We start from the raw sequence: 15,042 nt of genomic DNA on the forward strand, positions 1-15,042 counted from the left end.
TCAGCATAAAGGGTAATATAATCATTATCCTCACAATTGTATATCGGCACAAAAAAATAAAGTTTGAAAAAGGTTTAAAATGCATTGTTTATATTCATGCAAAACAAAAAAATATATAAACACCTCACCAAGCACAATAGAATGTTTATTTCTGAACAAGGTTGATAACATGAGAGGTGCTGCTTTAAAATCAGTTACTGGAACAGATGTGACATACAAACAAATATGTAGAAATCCATCCAAAGCTAAAATCTGCTAGGCTTAATAAAGTAAAGAACATTCAAGAGTCATTTACCAAGATGGTCTTCACTGAAGCTCATGGTGGCTAAGCTTATTCCTTATTTAGATCACAGTGTAATTGTATTTCACCTCGTTTTGGATAGGTTTTGCCCACGGAAGCTATTTGGTTAAGTTTGTGCTAAATAACATTATAGATTGCAGTGTTATAAGCTAACCAAAAACCAAACCAAGTGGCTTCCCTATCCAAAACGAGATGAAATACATAACATTTCAGTTTTATACGAAAACAGCCATTAGGTTTGCAACTTAAAAGGTGAAACTAATATATAAGATAGACTCATTACATGCAAGATAGTTGAAGGCGTGATTTTTTTCATAATTGAGATGATATGGCATACAGCTCATGAAAATCCACAATCTTAGAAAATTTAAATATTACATATATATATATATATATATACACACAGTGGAACCTTGGATTACGAGCATAATTCGTTCCAGAAGCGGGCTCGTATTCCAAAACACTCATAAACCTGCACCTTTACCTTTAAAAATAAGTAAAAATAAATCCCAACACATAAGTGTTTCTGCTTATGCGTGCAGGCCCTGTGTGTGTGTGTGTGTGTGCGTGCACATAATTTGACACCAGGCCGGTTCACAACACACACACACACACTAAAGGCGAGAGAGAGAGTGTGTGAACGGGGAGATGATTACCCACAATTCCGCAGCGCAAGAGAGAGAAAAAACATTGGCTCAGTTGTGATTACGTGACGCTCGGCGTCAAAACAAGAAGCGCATGCGTGATACATGATACTCGGTAGTCGTAAACCAAGACAATGCTTTTTTCAAGTCAAAATTTATTAACAATCTTTGCTCGTCTTGCGGAACACTCGCAAACCGCGTTACTTGCAATCCGAGGTTTCACTGTATATATATATGTATATACATTTATGGCTGACTTTATATTTCTATTTTATTATTTATGTTTACTTCACCTTCTAATTCCATTGACCTTACTGATTTTTCTTTCTTTCTACAATATAAAACAATAAAACAATGCTCAAAGGAGATATACGATAATCTCATTTGAAAAGTTGATATCGGGATGCATCTGCTGCTTTATAAAGCCTTCGTAAGCCTTGATGTTTTACTGGGAAGGTCTTCATGAGAGCCAGTTTCATCATGGTACTTCATGGGTTTTGCAAATGCACTTCATTTGATGTTCTTGTAAGAACTGATTATAAAAGAAATCTAATTGTTGAGTAAAAGCAACAGCTGACCTTCATGTCTTATATAAAATATTAATAATGACTGACTGTTGTTGTTGTAGTTTCCTCAAATACTTAATTCGATATGTGTTGTGGAAACAAACTTGACAGATTCATTGTGCAGTTATACAAAAACAATGCACTTATCAGGATGTGTGTGAGTGGCAGGTTATACATTAGCTATGTTTACATGGACAATATTTTCCTAATCAGAAAAATTTCTATTTAGAGATTTCCATGTATAATGATCTGAAAAAAATATGCATAAAATATTTAATCAGAATTTTAATCAGAAATTGTTTTTTTTACATGTACATTTTCTTGAAAAAAAATCAAATGTTTATATGGCTAATATTTATCTATTGAACAAATATTTAAAGTTTTATTACCACTCCTCTCACTCCCACTGAAAAGTTATTCTGATTGGACCAGATCAGGTCTGAATGTTCCCAATGAGGTATTTACATGATGAATTTTTCCTCTAAATTGGCTGTTATTACTAGAGTCGTTGACAGGAAAAGAGTTTTAAAATTGTTAAAGGGTTAAAGCTTTAAATTAGCTGATCAGCTTTAATCTAATCAGTGAATTAATTATTTTATATTAATAATATGAAAGCCCACGTACATGTCTGTCTATCTTTCTGAACGGTAGAACTCTCTGCCTAACTTAGTACAAAGAAATATAATCTTGTAAGGCTTAGTATCTTACACCTTGTTTACGGTAAGTTATGCTTCTTTCATCATCAGCCAGATATACAGTACTCCCTGTTTAGTAATAAATCACAGATGAGAAATCGAAAAAGTAAATTGGATAAAGATTCTAAAAAGTTTTGTCTTAAAATGACTCCAGCGCGTTAAAATTCACTTATACCACTTCAGCGCTGTTATTTCAACCATGCAAATATTCAGTTTAGATTTTTTTATTAATATCTATTGGTGCAGGTGTTTGTTTACATTGTGCAAGTAGCTTATTTTAAAGCAGATTATTTAATCTGACACATAATTGTTCATAACATCGCTTTTACTCAACATGCACATATGATGCAGGTTAAAACTTCTTTTAGGTTTCCTTAAAATCTGTCCAGACAAAATTTTTTTGAGACTGTTTTTTGGATCAGATGTATAAAAAACACGTAAAGATATCATTAAAGAGAGAGTTCTAACCAATGTACAGACAAATTCTTTCTTTTATTTATATAGATTCGGGTCCAGGTAGACACACATATGTTTAATGACGATGTTAAAGGGTTTGAAATCACCACACTCGGGGGGTTTATAACCCAGATTTTTTTATTTATTGTGAATACATCAATAAGAGATATTTCATGAAAGTAATTTTTGATTAATAGCCGAAGTGCAGGCTTTTCTATTGGATCAGACTACACGGTGAGCCTCGGTCACCCGTGACCCTGTTGCCATTTCTCTGGTTTTCCTTCAATGGACCACTTTTGTTAGGTTCTGATCCCAGAAGAGTGGCGGTTTTGGAGTTATTCTGAATCACTCGTCTAGCCATCAAAATTTGACCCTTGTCAAAGTCACTCACATTTTTTTCTGCTTCTAACAGCAGAGAAAAAAGAGTTCAATTGTTTTAACATTGTAACAAAATAATCAATGTTATTCACGTCACCGGTGAGCGGTCATAATGTTATGGCTGATAGTGTACAACTTTGTGCGTACCACATGGTGTCCTGCATGGTCCTCTCCATGGCCTATTTCTGCCCCATGCTTTCCCAGGATAGGGCCTGAATTTACTGGATCTTTAAACATAAAAAAGGCACTTATCAGTGCATCAGTCATTTCTGGAAGCCCAAAACAAAACAGAAAAAATAAAAAATAAAGAAAGTAAAATAATTGTCAAAAATTGTCAGCAAAACAGAAGAAATTACCCACTTCAAAACAAACCTGTAATCATTAATCATTTATAAAATTTGTTTTGTTCTGAATCATTTACCAGAATAATCACGCTTAATTTTATTGCAGGCTTATGTGCTAGTCGCACGAGATTACTTTTATCTGAAAACCTCGTGTGATTTAGCAATTATCCCGGAGTCCTGAGTTTCACATGGCGTATTTGCACGGGATAAGTGAAGCCTGCGATTTAACTCGAATTTACCTACTTATCTCCTTAATATACAATTTATAACAAAGTGTGTGCCTCTTAAGAGTGTGTTGCGATGAGAAGAGGAAGGAAGGTGTGTCTGTGTGCATGCATGTGTATGCAGACTGTGTGTGAGGCAGAGATAAAATTAGTTATGGTAATTCTTATCATGGCTTGTGTCATTTACATTTCACTGGGTTAAGCTCAAGCTGTACGCTTGATTTATCTGTAACACATTCACCTTAAATTATGACGTGAACCTCCTCATTTAATTGTGTACTATTTTGGATTAGGCTTTTGTTTGAAAATGTCATTACAGTGAAACATTGGATTGTGAGTAACTTGGACTGGGAGCCTTTGCAAGACGAAAATCACTTTTAACTTAATAAACGAGCGAAGTCTTGATATAGGAGTACACAAGCCAAACGTCATGTGATCACAGTTAAGCTAGGGGATTATAAATAAAGAGGTTCCATAACACACTAATGGAATTTTGCTGTAAAGTAAAAACAAAACAAATTAACCCGCGCACACATACACGGAAACACTGCTCTGTCGGGATTCTTTTCAAAAGTAAAGTGCAGGTAATTTATTTATTTATTTTTTTACATTAGTGTGTGTGTGAAAGCCTCCTTCTTCCTTTCAAAGAAGAAATTGTATTGTTGTATGATGTATGGCGATGTGACCCAGCATTTAACATACTTTTAAATGACCCAGCATTTAAAAAACTCCAACGCAGCATCCATTCTTCATTAAAGATGGATAAAAAAACAGAAAACAGAAAACTTGAAAAATTTATAAATGACTCAGCCAAATCCTGGGCAAATCACAGAGAAGCCAATGGGGCTCGCATGGGACTAATACCACAGGACCTCTGTGTTTGGCGGAGGAATTTTTAGTTTAAAAAATTACAGAGATAATTACAGGCACAGGATTAAGATCACAGACATCCTATGCAATTATTACAAATTACACAAGGTCCTTAAAGGTCCTACACATCATATTTTTCATTAAATGTTAATATGATCTTTAGGGTCCTAATGAAAAGTTTGTATTATACGTTAATTAAAAATTCAAAATTATTGTGTAAAAAAAACACTAATTTTACCTGGTAAAAACTAGCTCTGTTCTCAGCAACCTGTTCCAGTACATGCTAATTTAAATGCTCATGACCTCTGCTGAGCCCGCCCCCCCTGTTTTGTGGGGCGTGTCTTCACAACACACGTGGGGTATAGCCACGGAAGTGTAGTCCAGTGCGGGCAATGCTTTGGACTGCATTACCCACAAAGCATTGCCCACAACGCAGGATTATAGAGCCTGAGCCTGTTTTCTTCAGTAGTTTTTGGTTTGATTTAAGTACGGAACCTACGCGGAAGTTTGTAATATCGCTTGACAACGCAGAAATTAAAACAATGGACATGCATCGACTCGATTTGTCTTTCTCATCACTGCATGGGCATGAATTAACGGGCTGTTGCGCTGCCGTGAGCAACAACAACAAAAACCGGAGAAGCATACCGAGAGAGATACGGACGCGATGTGTTTACTTATGTGTTTACATGACTTTTTAATCTTCGACACACATCGTTATAAACCATCTAACGGTACAAAGGTAAGCATAATATAGTTTTCCGACTACGTACACAGTTTGCAACTAGACAATCACCTTAATGCACTGTTTATTATAAAAGAGCGATTAGGGATTATATAGAGACGGATGTACACAGAGAAGAAGCCATAACCATGTTCTATGAGAGTATAAGTTAACTTACACTCCGCATTTATCGTGATTATTAGAAAAGGCGATCTGCAAAGAGTCATAGTAAAATAAATCACACTCACCGAGCCTGGTGAAGATGAAGCAGGAACACGAAGCGTTAGTACAGATCCGATTTTTAGGTGCAGCTTCCTAGTAAAACCTGCTTTATATTGACCCGCGTTTATAAAGCAGTCTGGTGAAAAATGATTATCGCAAACATGAACGCATTTAGGTAGATCGGCGGGGACGTTAGCTTTAAAAACTAAATTCAGCCACTGCGTCCTCAGGGTCACTAACCCTAGGTAGTAAATGACAACTGCTGTGTTCGCTATTACACCCAACAACTGTACACAACACTCGCTTAGGCGCCATTTTGCTCCAGCGGCGAAAAACAATGGCCGACAGCTTCTTCTCACCCGGGGCGGGTCTTTGCTTAAACACCAGTGTCAATCAACTTGTGTAGGAACGACCTCTTGTGGTGTGGCGTCACAAGGCAAGGCATTTGAGATTGGCCTGATTTCAGAAGGGGCGTGTTATTGTGATAAATGAAAAGAAAACCACTGGGCGGCTTTTTATCATCGTAGAGTGGTTGTGTACGCACTCTCCTAACACACAGTTCAGTCCAAACAGCTTAAAAAAGTGCATGTAGGCCTGTATGACCCCTTTAAGTAATACTAATCTTTTGCAAATAGGACATTAGCTTTAAGCTCAGGCATTTCTTCTGTTTTTACATTTGCAGCATTAATCCAAAACAAATGACAATTTTTATTTTAATCTCATTGTACATATAAGCAGTTAAGGGGTTTAAGGCCTTGTTCAAGTTCCCAACAGGAGCAATCTGGTCATTGTGGGATTTGTGCACAATCAGCCAAATGAGCATGAATAAGGTCAGGAACACACGTTAGAAGAGGAGACACCAGGTGGAGTCGGCATTCCAGTTCATCCCAAAGGTGTTCAGTTGAGGTCAATGCTCTTTGCCCGGGCATTTGAGTTTTTAGTCAAACTTCCGCAGTAGAACAGTCATGGCCGCTTAATTTCCCCTGAGACAGGATGCAGAGTGATCTGTTTCAATGCATTTCGCAATTTATCATTTTGTATTGCATACCTATTACATTAAATATTAGTTTTGTTACTCTTTTGTGTCTATGCATTCATTTCCTTTTTAGTTTCGTAATGTCGTACTTACATAAGTGAAATTATAAAGTGAGTTAGTTTAGCTATACATCATGCTACATAAAACATTTTTGTTGTATATGAATGTACCATGGTACTACAAATGCTACTGTACCTTTAAAAACAAACAAACAAACAAACAAACAAACAAACAAAACAAAACACACAACCTACACGTCAACAAAAGAGAAATCTGGAACTTTTTTCCATGCATTGCATGCCTTTGAATACAGAATGTTGCCTCATGGAGCCAAAACATACATGCACACTTTTGATGGTATTGTTTTAAATGTATTTTATTAATTTGATAAATAAATATGTGTGTTTAGTTTAGAGAAGAGAGGAGAAACTGTCTCAATTTCTCAAAACACAATATAAAAACTACTACTTACTTAGTCAGAAGTCAACACAAGAGTGGTACTCTTGCCAAACGATTGCTATTCCCTATTCAGCAAGAGATTTGTGGAGTTTTAAAACAATGTAGTTAAGTGGTAGTTTACATTTGGTTTTTACAGAGAAATGGAGATGATTTCTGGAAATGTGTTTAAATGTTTCTGGGGAAAAAATGTAAACACAATATTTTTTTATTAATCCCGTTTATTTCAAATAGAGAATAAAAATGGAATTAGTTTGTTAATGTTAATAACAAAGTGTTGTCTATTATGGCTAACTGTGACCACCCACTGCACAGAGTTTTTTTTTTTTTTCCTTCAAAAGAAGAGTGTGTTTAGTGGAAGACTTTAGTCATTAAGCTGCTCAACAAACAGACTCAGGAAATCCATTGTCTCCAGAGCCATTCTGCTTTTCAACACCTCTCTACAGTGGTATGGGAATGTGGACTGGGTGATCTAGGCTTAAGGCTATTCTCCCATATGTAAATAGGAGAACCTGCATAACTCCTCTTATCTTTTAGCTTCATGTGACTTTCATGCCGTTCTTTGCACAATTATTACCACTTTTGTCACATGAATACAATTGTCATAAATTAAGGTTGCAATGTCTTTCACTTCATTCATTTATGCTTAAAAAAATAGATGTAACTTATGTGCTTTTATTTATATTCTTTATATGTATCTTGTAGTTTTTTGTTCTTAGCTCTGCACTAATAACATTTGGTCAGCTCTCACATTACCCCGTGTCTACTGACTACATGTCAGATATACAGTACCATGTAAAATCACATCTACAAACCTGTCTTTGTGTTGCTGTCTTCATTTCTTCAAGACCAATAAAGTATTTATCTATTTACATTGTATGGACAAAAGTATTTGGCCAAACCTGGATTGATATTGTATCCAAATACATACACTTCAATATGGAGTCGGTCCCCATTTTGCCGTTATAACAGCTTCCACTTATCTTGAAAGGCTGTCCACAAGACTTCTGAGTGTTTTGTGGAAATTCGTGCCCATTCATTCAGTAGGAAATTTATGGAGTCAGGCAGTGATGTTGGACGAGAAGGCCTGGTTCACAGCTGATTGCCCTTCACTGGGGATAAGGGGCCTGATTGAAACACCTGAATTCAATAATTAACATGTTTGGCCAAATACGTTTGTCCAGATATTTTATCTAGTTATCTATCTATCTATCTATGTTTTGAAAAAATATTGAATCATCTTGTAATTTACATTTCTTAAATAAATAATGGCACAAGTCTGAAAAGTGAAAAGGGAGAGCTTACAGAGTTCAACAAGCTGTTGGTCTTGGGGAATTAGTTAAAAGGAAACACCCATTAACAAGAGAGCTGTTAGTTCAAACAATGGAAAGGAGTACAAAACTCTCTTTCTCTGCTTCCAGATTATAAATGTGCTATTTTTATCGCTGTCTGCAACCATCTGCTTCTAATTTCATGGAAGGCATGCAAATCACAGAATATGTATAAAAGGCATCTGGTGACAATTTTTTTTATTTTACCACCATGGTGGACCCTACTGATGGGAAGTTTAAATCATTTTAGTGACTCAAATCTTTTTTTTTTTTTGAGTCATTTCGTTCATTTCGTTCTTTTGGATCAGAAATATATATTTTTTAAATAATAAATATTAATAAAAATACCCGCAATATGTCTACATACACAAATTGTGGCTATAGTTTCAGTTTTGAAAATATTACAATGCAACCAAGGACATATTACAATAAACAGAATGAGCAGCTCACCTCTCATATCTTCCAATCTGAGTCGTTCGTTTTTTTTAAATCTATTGCACCGCATAGCGTATATGGGAGTCACGTGTAAAAAGAACGAATGACTTGGGACTCGAAGACTCACTAGCACAATCGTTCAATACTGTTTCCTGTGTACTGCACTGCATAGTGTCTATGGAAGTCCTGTTTCAAAAGAACGAACGACTCGAGACTCATTGCTGAAAATCGTTCAATACTGTTTCCTGTATATAACATACTGAGGTTTTGCAATGCTTTGCGCATGCGCGCCCATTCGAAAATGAACGAATCACTCTCCGAGTCAACTTGTTCATCTGAGTCATGTTAAAGATTCGTTCAAACCATCACTAGTTCGACCTCCAGTCAACACATGCTCCATCAGACAACTTGTGAACACCAATTGCCCTAATCTGCATGTATTTGGATGTTGGAAGAAACTGAACTACTTGGAGAAAACCCACCAAACATGGGGAGAACATGCAAACTTCACACACACGAGGAGGGAATCAAACCCAGACCCTAGAGGTGCAAGGTGACTGTGAAAACCACTACGCCACCATGCCGCTGTATTACCGTCTATACAGTGGAACCTTGGAATATGAACATGATTCGTTACGGAAGCGGCTGGTATTTCAAAACACTTGTAAACCCTAAGAAATAATGAAAACTCAAATTATTCGTTCCACAGCTTAAAAAAATACATTAAAATAATTAATACAAAATATAAAGTAAAAAGAAAACAAATTAACCCGCACTTTACCTTTAAAAAAAGGAAAAAAAATCCAGACACATAAGTGTTTCCGTTTATGCATGCAGGCGCTGTCTGTGTGTGTATGTGTGTGTGTGTGTGTTTGTGTACGTGTGTAAAGCTAAAGTAAGAGGAGAGAAGGAATTAGACCCTCCCTTTTCCCTCTTCTCATCTTACACAGTAAACCTTCCTCCTCTCTTATTTGAGTTTCACGCACACACACAAACATTAATGGGAAGACTGTTTTATCGGAAAAATTATCAAGGAACATTGCTAATAACACTCGCGTGTGCGCACATACTAATGGAATCACTGCTGTAAAGTAAAAAAAAACAAAAAAACAAATGAACCCGCACTTTGCTTACAAATACAAACACAAAATAAAAGATATTTACATGCACGCACCTGGTCACAGTGTTATACAGTAGTAAACGGTACACACGCGCACGGATGTTAATTATAACAGTAAGAGACGCATACTAAGACCCAGCAGGGGAGATGATTACCCACAATTCCGCAGCGCAAGAAAGGGGAAGAACTATTGGCTTAGTTGTGATCACGTGACGCTTGGCATCAAAACAAGAAGCGCATGCGTGCTACATGATACTCGGTACTCAAGATTTGTTCGTTTTTCAAGGCAAAAAATAAATAAATCTTTGCTCATCTTGCGGAACACTCGCAAACCGCGTTACTTGCAATCCGAGGTTTCACTGTATTGTGATTTTATATTTGACTCTGACGTTGGTTACTTCTAGTGACAAAAATCATTAGGCATTTTAATTCTTTTCTCAAAAAATCTCATGATCTTTGGCACCAGAGACTGGCAAATTGCACAATGTGCTCTACTTCATTTGCTGTGATTAGGGCATTATGTTGTTGCTTTAAAATGACATGTTTTATACCACGATAAACTTTGTTTTTGCCAGGTTTAACAGTGCCATTCCAGTGAATTAGACAAAAATGTGTTGTTCGGACTTAGATGTAAATAGATCTCAGACTAAGGGTGGTTTATTAATTCCCATGCTGACAATTTTTTTAAATTTAATAAATACAATTTATAAATTTCTTGATTTATATATTCCCAGGGTGACCTGTGAAAAGGATTATAAACTTCTTTAAAAAAATTAAATACACCAATCAGCTATGTTTAATATTTGGTGTAGGTTTAAAATGGGATGGTTATAAAAGTAAAACATAGAGGTATACCAAGGAAAATGCCAAATCATCAGGATAGAGGACAAAACAATATGCCTTAAAAATAGACAATGCACAACTAAACAAATAATAACGAACAGGTGGAAACAGGAGTCAATGTTTTCGAATGAACTCAGCTCGATAGACAATATTGGTTTTTTTTTTTATCAGTGTAGTCAATGCCTTAAAAATTAAGGTTGAGGCACATCAACAATTTGGAGAAAAAAAATCTGACATTAATTAAAATGATTGATTTGTTTGAGGTTTGTTTCATAAAGGCAGATTGTACAGCTATTAATCAAAATTGTTCTGCGTCATATGTTTTTTGCTATGAAGAAAAAACGTGGTCACCCTGTAAATGTTCTGATTCCATGCATTTTGTCAGAGGTTGTATATAATTAAAAAAGAAATAATATATATTATGATGTATATTAATATACAGTATATTATAAATGAGAAAGTCATCTCATGTGTTGATTGCTATAACAGTTAAATTAATAATAGTGGTGTGTAAAGTATGCAAATGCCATACTTAAGTTAAAAGGTTACATTCTATTTTAAAAAAGTACAAAAGTATTTAGCTACAAATGTATTTAAACATCAAAAGTACCAATCTCTCTCTTTCTCTCTCTTTCTGCAATCTTGCAGTTTTCGCATGACAACCTTCTGCTTCTGCTTTCAAAGCCTTGCTACAAGCTTGAACTTTTGAGTCTATTTAAATAAAAGAAGGGTTTGTCTGTACATTGGGCTTTTAACACTTATTATTCTTTTCTGGAATCAGCAAATCTCACAGTTTAATACGAGAGACTGGCAAATTGTGCAATTGCTGTGATTACCGCATAATGTTGTTGCTTTATAAGAACATGCTTTATACCCCAGTAAACTTTGTTATTGCCAGGTTTATCAGTGCAGTTCCAAAGAATTTGACAAAAACTCCGTATTCAGGCTTTTTTTTTTTACTATTCTTTAGATACTCATGCTCATGTCCATTTATCCAACACGAGACACTTTACATAATTTAAGAGTAATATTAAATGAATTTTTGTTGATAGTGTTGAAAGTATATTCCTTGATGTGATGATATGTTATTATGTTAGGATTTGTTGGAGAGAGAGGCGGGTAATTCTAGCAATTTTTGAAAAAGCATTGATAAAGCAAAATTCTTTGTCATGGCCATAGCTGAAGTAATAACAGTAAATAAAATCTCTCTTCCATAACATGTGGGATGTGATTTCAATCCATAAATCAAATATTGTAATTATAGAAAAAAATCTTTTCATTTTATTATGAATAAGAACACTTGCTTCACATCTTGCAGCATCTTTTATTTTAGCTCAACTGCAGGCTAATTAGCATTTTTGAACTTGTCCTGATGTTTTCCTGAACATTAAGTAATTTCATATTTAATTTTAAAAAATTAAGAGATATGTTTCACAAAGTAAGTATGTTTATTTGACAGGAAATAATACTAATAAAAATGACTTGGGTAGTTTTCAAGGTGTTGTAAGTGCATGGCCTGTCGTATGTTATTCTATTATATAATAAATTCCCTGATTTATCAGTTTCAAACAGATTTACTCATTAATCTTTAGAATTTACTTTTACACTAGACATTTGGTATTTACAAAATTCTCATAAATGCTTTTTTATTTTATCCTGTGTCTAAATGTGTATAGAAAATTTCTCCAAAAAAGTGCAACCAACAGGAGTGTCCAATATTGCTAATTTGGCATCTTAACACCGAACACATACAACCTAACATTATGCACTGACGAATAATGAGAATGATACATCCACAAACAGTAGTTCTAAATATCATTACTCAAAACAAACCAGAATAAGCAATAGTCAAGTCTACATAGTGGATTCATTTCCTTTTTGTTAAGACCTTTCTGAGATTTAACAATACATCTGCATTAATGACATCACCATGTGGTCTAGTTTTGGGAACTTCAAATCAAATTCATGGATATCTTCCACAAAATCTATTTGTTCCTCTGGGTTCCGAGGCACATTGACTCTTGGGTAACATTCATGAACAGGAAATAATATTTTAATTATTAACAACCGCCCAAGCTGTCTCTGGTTTTATATAAATCGAGGTAAGATTTATTTGGCAGATAATCTGGGTCATTATTGACAAAGATAGAAAAAGCTGTCCCTAAGTATACTGTCAACAAATCCTAAAAGTTTTCTTTATGAAGGGCTTCCCCCTAGGCGATTGTTTGAATGTTTCTCATTAAGCTGATCTATAGGAGAGCTAGTAGCCACGGCTCCATGGTGCCTCAGAAATGCTGTTGTCAAAAGATCTTTGTGCATCCTTGTTAAACACTTTCTATACAACATTTCTTTATTCATATCTGGAGACCATGATTTTAAGTTTGATAGAACTGCAACATGGATCCATTGAATGTGGTTGATCAACACTCCCTGATACGGCTCTGGTATTAGGGAATGCAGAAGGTGGAGCTGGGTGGATCCTTGGGCACTCATCATCATCATCATCACTGGGAAATTATACTGCTATGTTTGTGTTGTGGGTGTACAACCTTGGCCAAAAGTTTAGAGAATGACACAAATATTAATTTTCACAAAGTCTGTTGTTTTATTGTTTTTAGATTTTTTTTTCAGATGTTACTATGGTCGTTCATAATTATAGGCATTTTATAAGTTGTAAAGTGTCATAAATGTCACGTGTCCACTGTAATTCACCCTGGCATGCTGACAATCAACATCTGGGCCACATCCTGACTCATGAAAGCCCAATCTTGCATAATGAATGCTTGGAGTTTGTCAGAATTTGAGCGTTTTTGTTTGTCCACCTGCCTCTTGAGGAGTGGCCATGGACCCAAAATTCCAATGTTTTTTTTCCTGAGCCAGTAAATTTTTCACTTTTACCTGATGGCAAGATACACCATCATGCTGGAAAAGTTCCCTAATACCAGAGCCAAACTGTTCTTGTATTTTTGGATAAAGATGTTTTGTTTCCCATCAGATGTTTGGCTCTGATGTTTTTTTTTTTTTTTTTTGGCATTCTTTGTGTTCTTAGGTGAAATGACCCTACACTTCAATGGTCTCAGGATGCTTTACTGTTGGTATGACACAGGACTGAAAGTGGATTCATCATAGAAGATGATTTCACCCCAGTGCTTATCAGTCCAATCCCTGTACCTTTTGCAGAATATCAGTCTGTCCCTGATGGTTTTCCTGGAGAGAAGTGGCATCTTTGCTGCCCTCTTTGAAATGTATGAAGGTGAGTTCTACCATCGGTCCTGCGTCATGTAAACAGTCCTCAGACCGGAGCATTTTGAGAATCCTTTAGGTGCTTTTTGGGAAACTCTCAGAAGGTAGTTAAGTCACTTGACTATATACACAAATATCTTGTTTTTCAAGATTTTAAGCACCTTGGTTATCCTTTCGAAGTACACTTATTTCCTCTTTATTTCTGCTGTTTCCTGAACCTTTCGTATTCCCATCTCACATGTCAACTCTGCTTCCTGGCTTGCATTAATGTTTTACTTGAGGATTTCAGCCTTAGTTTGGTTTGGGTTCTATTTTGATAGCTAGGCTATCATATTGAGCTCAATTCCAGTCTTTGTTTATCCATCTCCAAATATTTTCTATCAAAGCCTACACTGTGAGTATGAGTGAGACACTAAGAAAGATAGAAAGAAAGACAAACCATATAGCATATGATTCAATCCAGATAGTAATGATATCCTAAGGTGTCTTGCCTTAAGAAGTTGATTTGATTACCAGACAAATCCAGTGTTTGAACCTCCTTTGATTGTACCCATAGCTTATTGGAGATGTCCTGTGTTGTAATTTTGTTAATTCATTTATCTTCTATACCGATTACCCTTTATAAGGTCATGGGGAGCTTGGAGCCTATCCCAGGAGACTTTGGGCACAATGTGGGGTACGTCCAGCTTCGCTACAGTTCGGACGTTCCTGCTTACTGCTTTGCGTTGTGCTCTCTATATCTGTTCTTTTCTCTAATTTCTCCAAGATTTTTACTTCAGCAGATCAGCGCAGTGCTTAAACAAAACATTTTTGGCACAAACATTAAATTAAAAACTTTTTAGTATTGGACTAAATGGAGACTTTTTTCTCCTGCTGGCAGCAGCTTACATTCCAGAGACGGGAAAACACAGCTGCCTACATTCAAACAGACAAGAGAGAAAATGCCTCTTGTGGAATCCACTTGCTGCATGACCTGCCTCACACTTCTACAAAGGATTTCGGTTCTTGAAACAAAGTTACTTGTTGGACTTCCAAAACAGGCAGAACATTTAGCAGATCATCACCATGGACTCCCTCAGCGTACAGCCGGTGAGTCTTGTGAATCAAGCAAATCTCAACAGTTTATGTGTAGAGGAACATGCCAAAACTGATCG

Source organism: Clarias gariepinus, chromosome 21 (assembly GCF_024256425.1).
Source record: "Clarias gariepinus isolate MV-2021 ecotype Netherlands chromosome 21, CGAR_prim_01v2, whole genome shotgun sequence".
NCBI lineage: Eukaryota > Metazoa > Chordata > Actinopteri > Siluriformes > Clariidae > Clarias > Clarias gariepinus.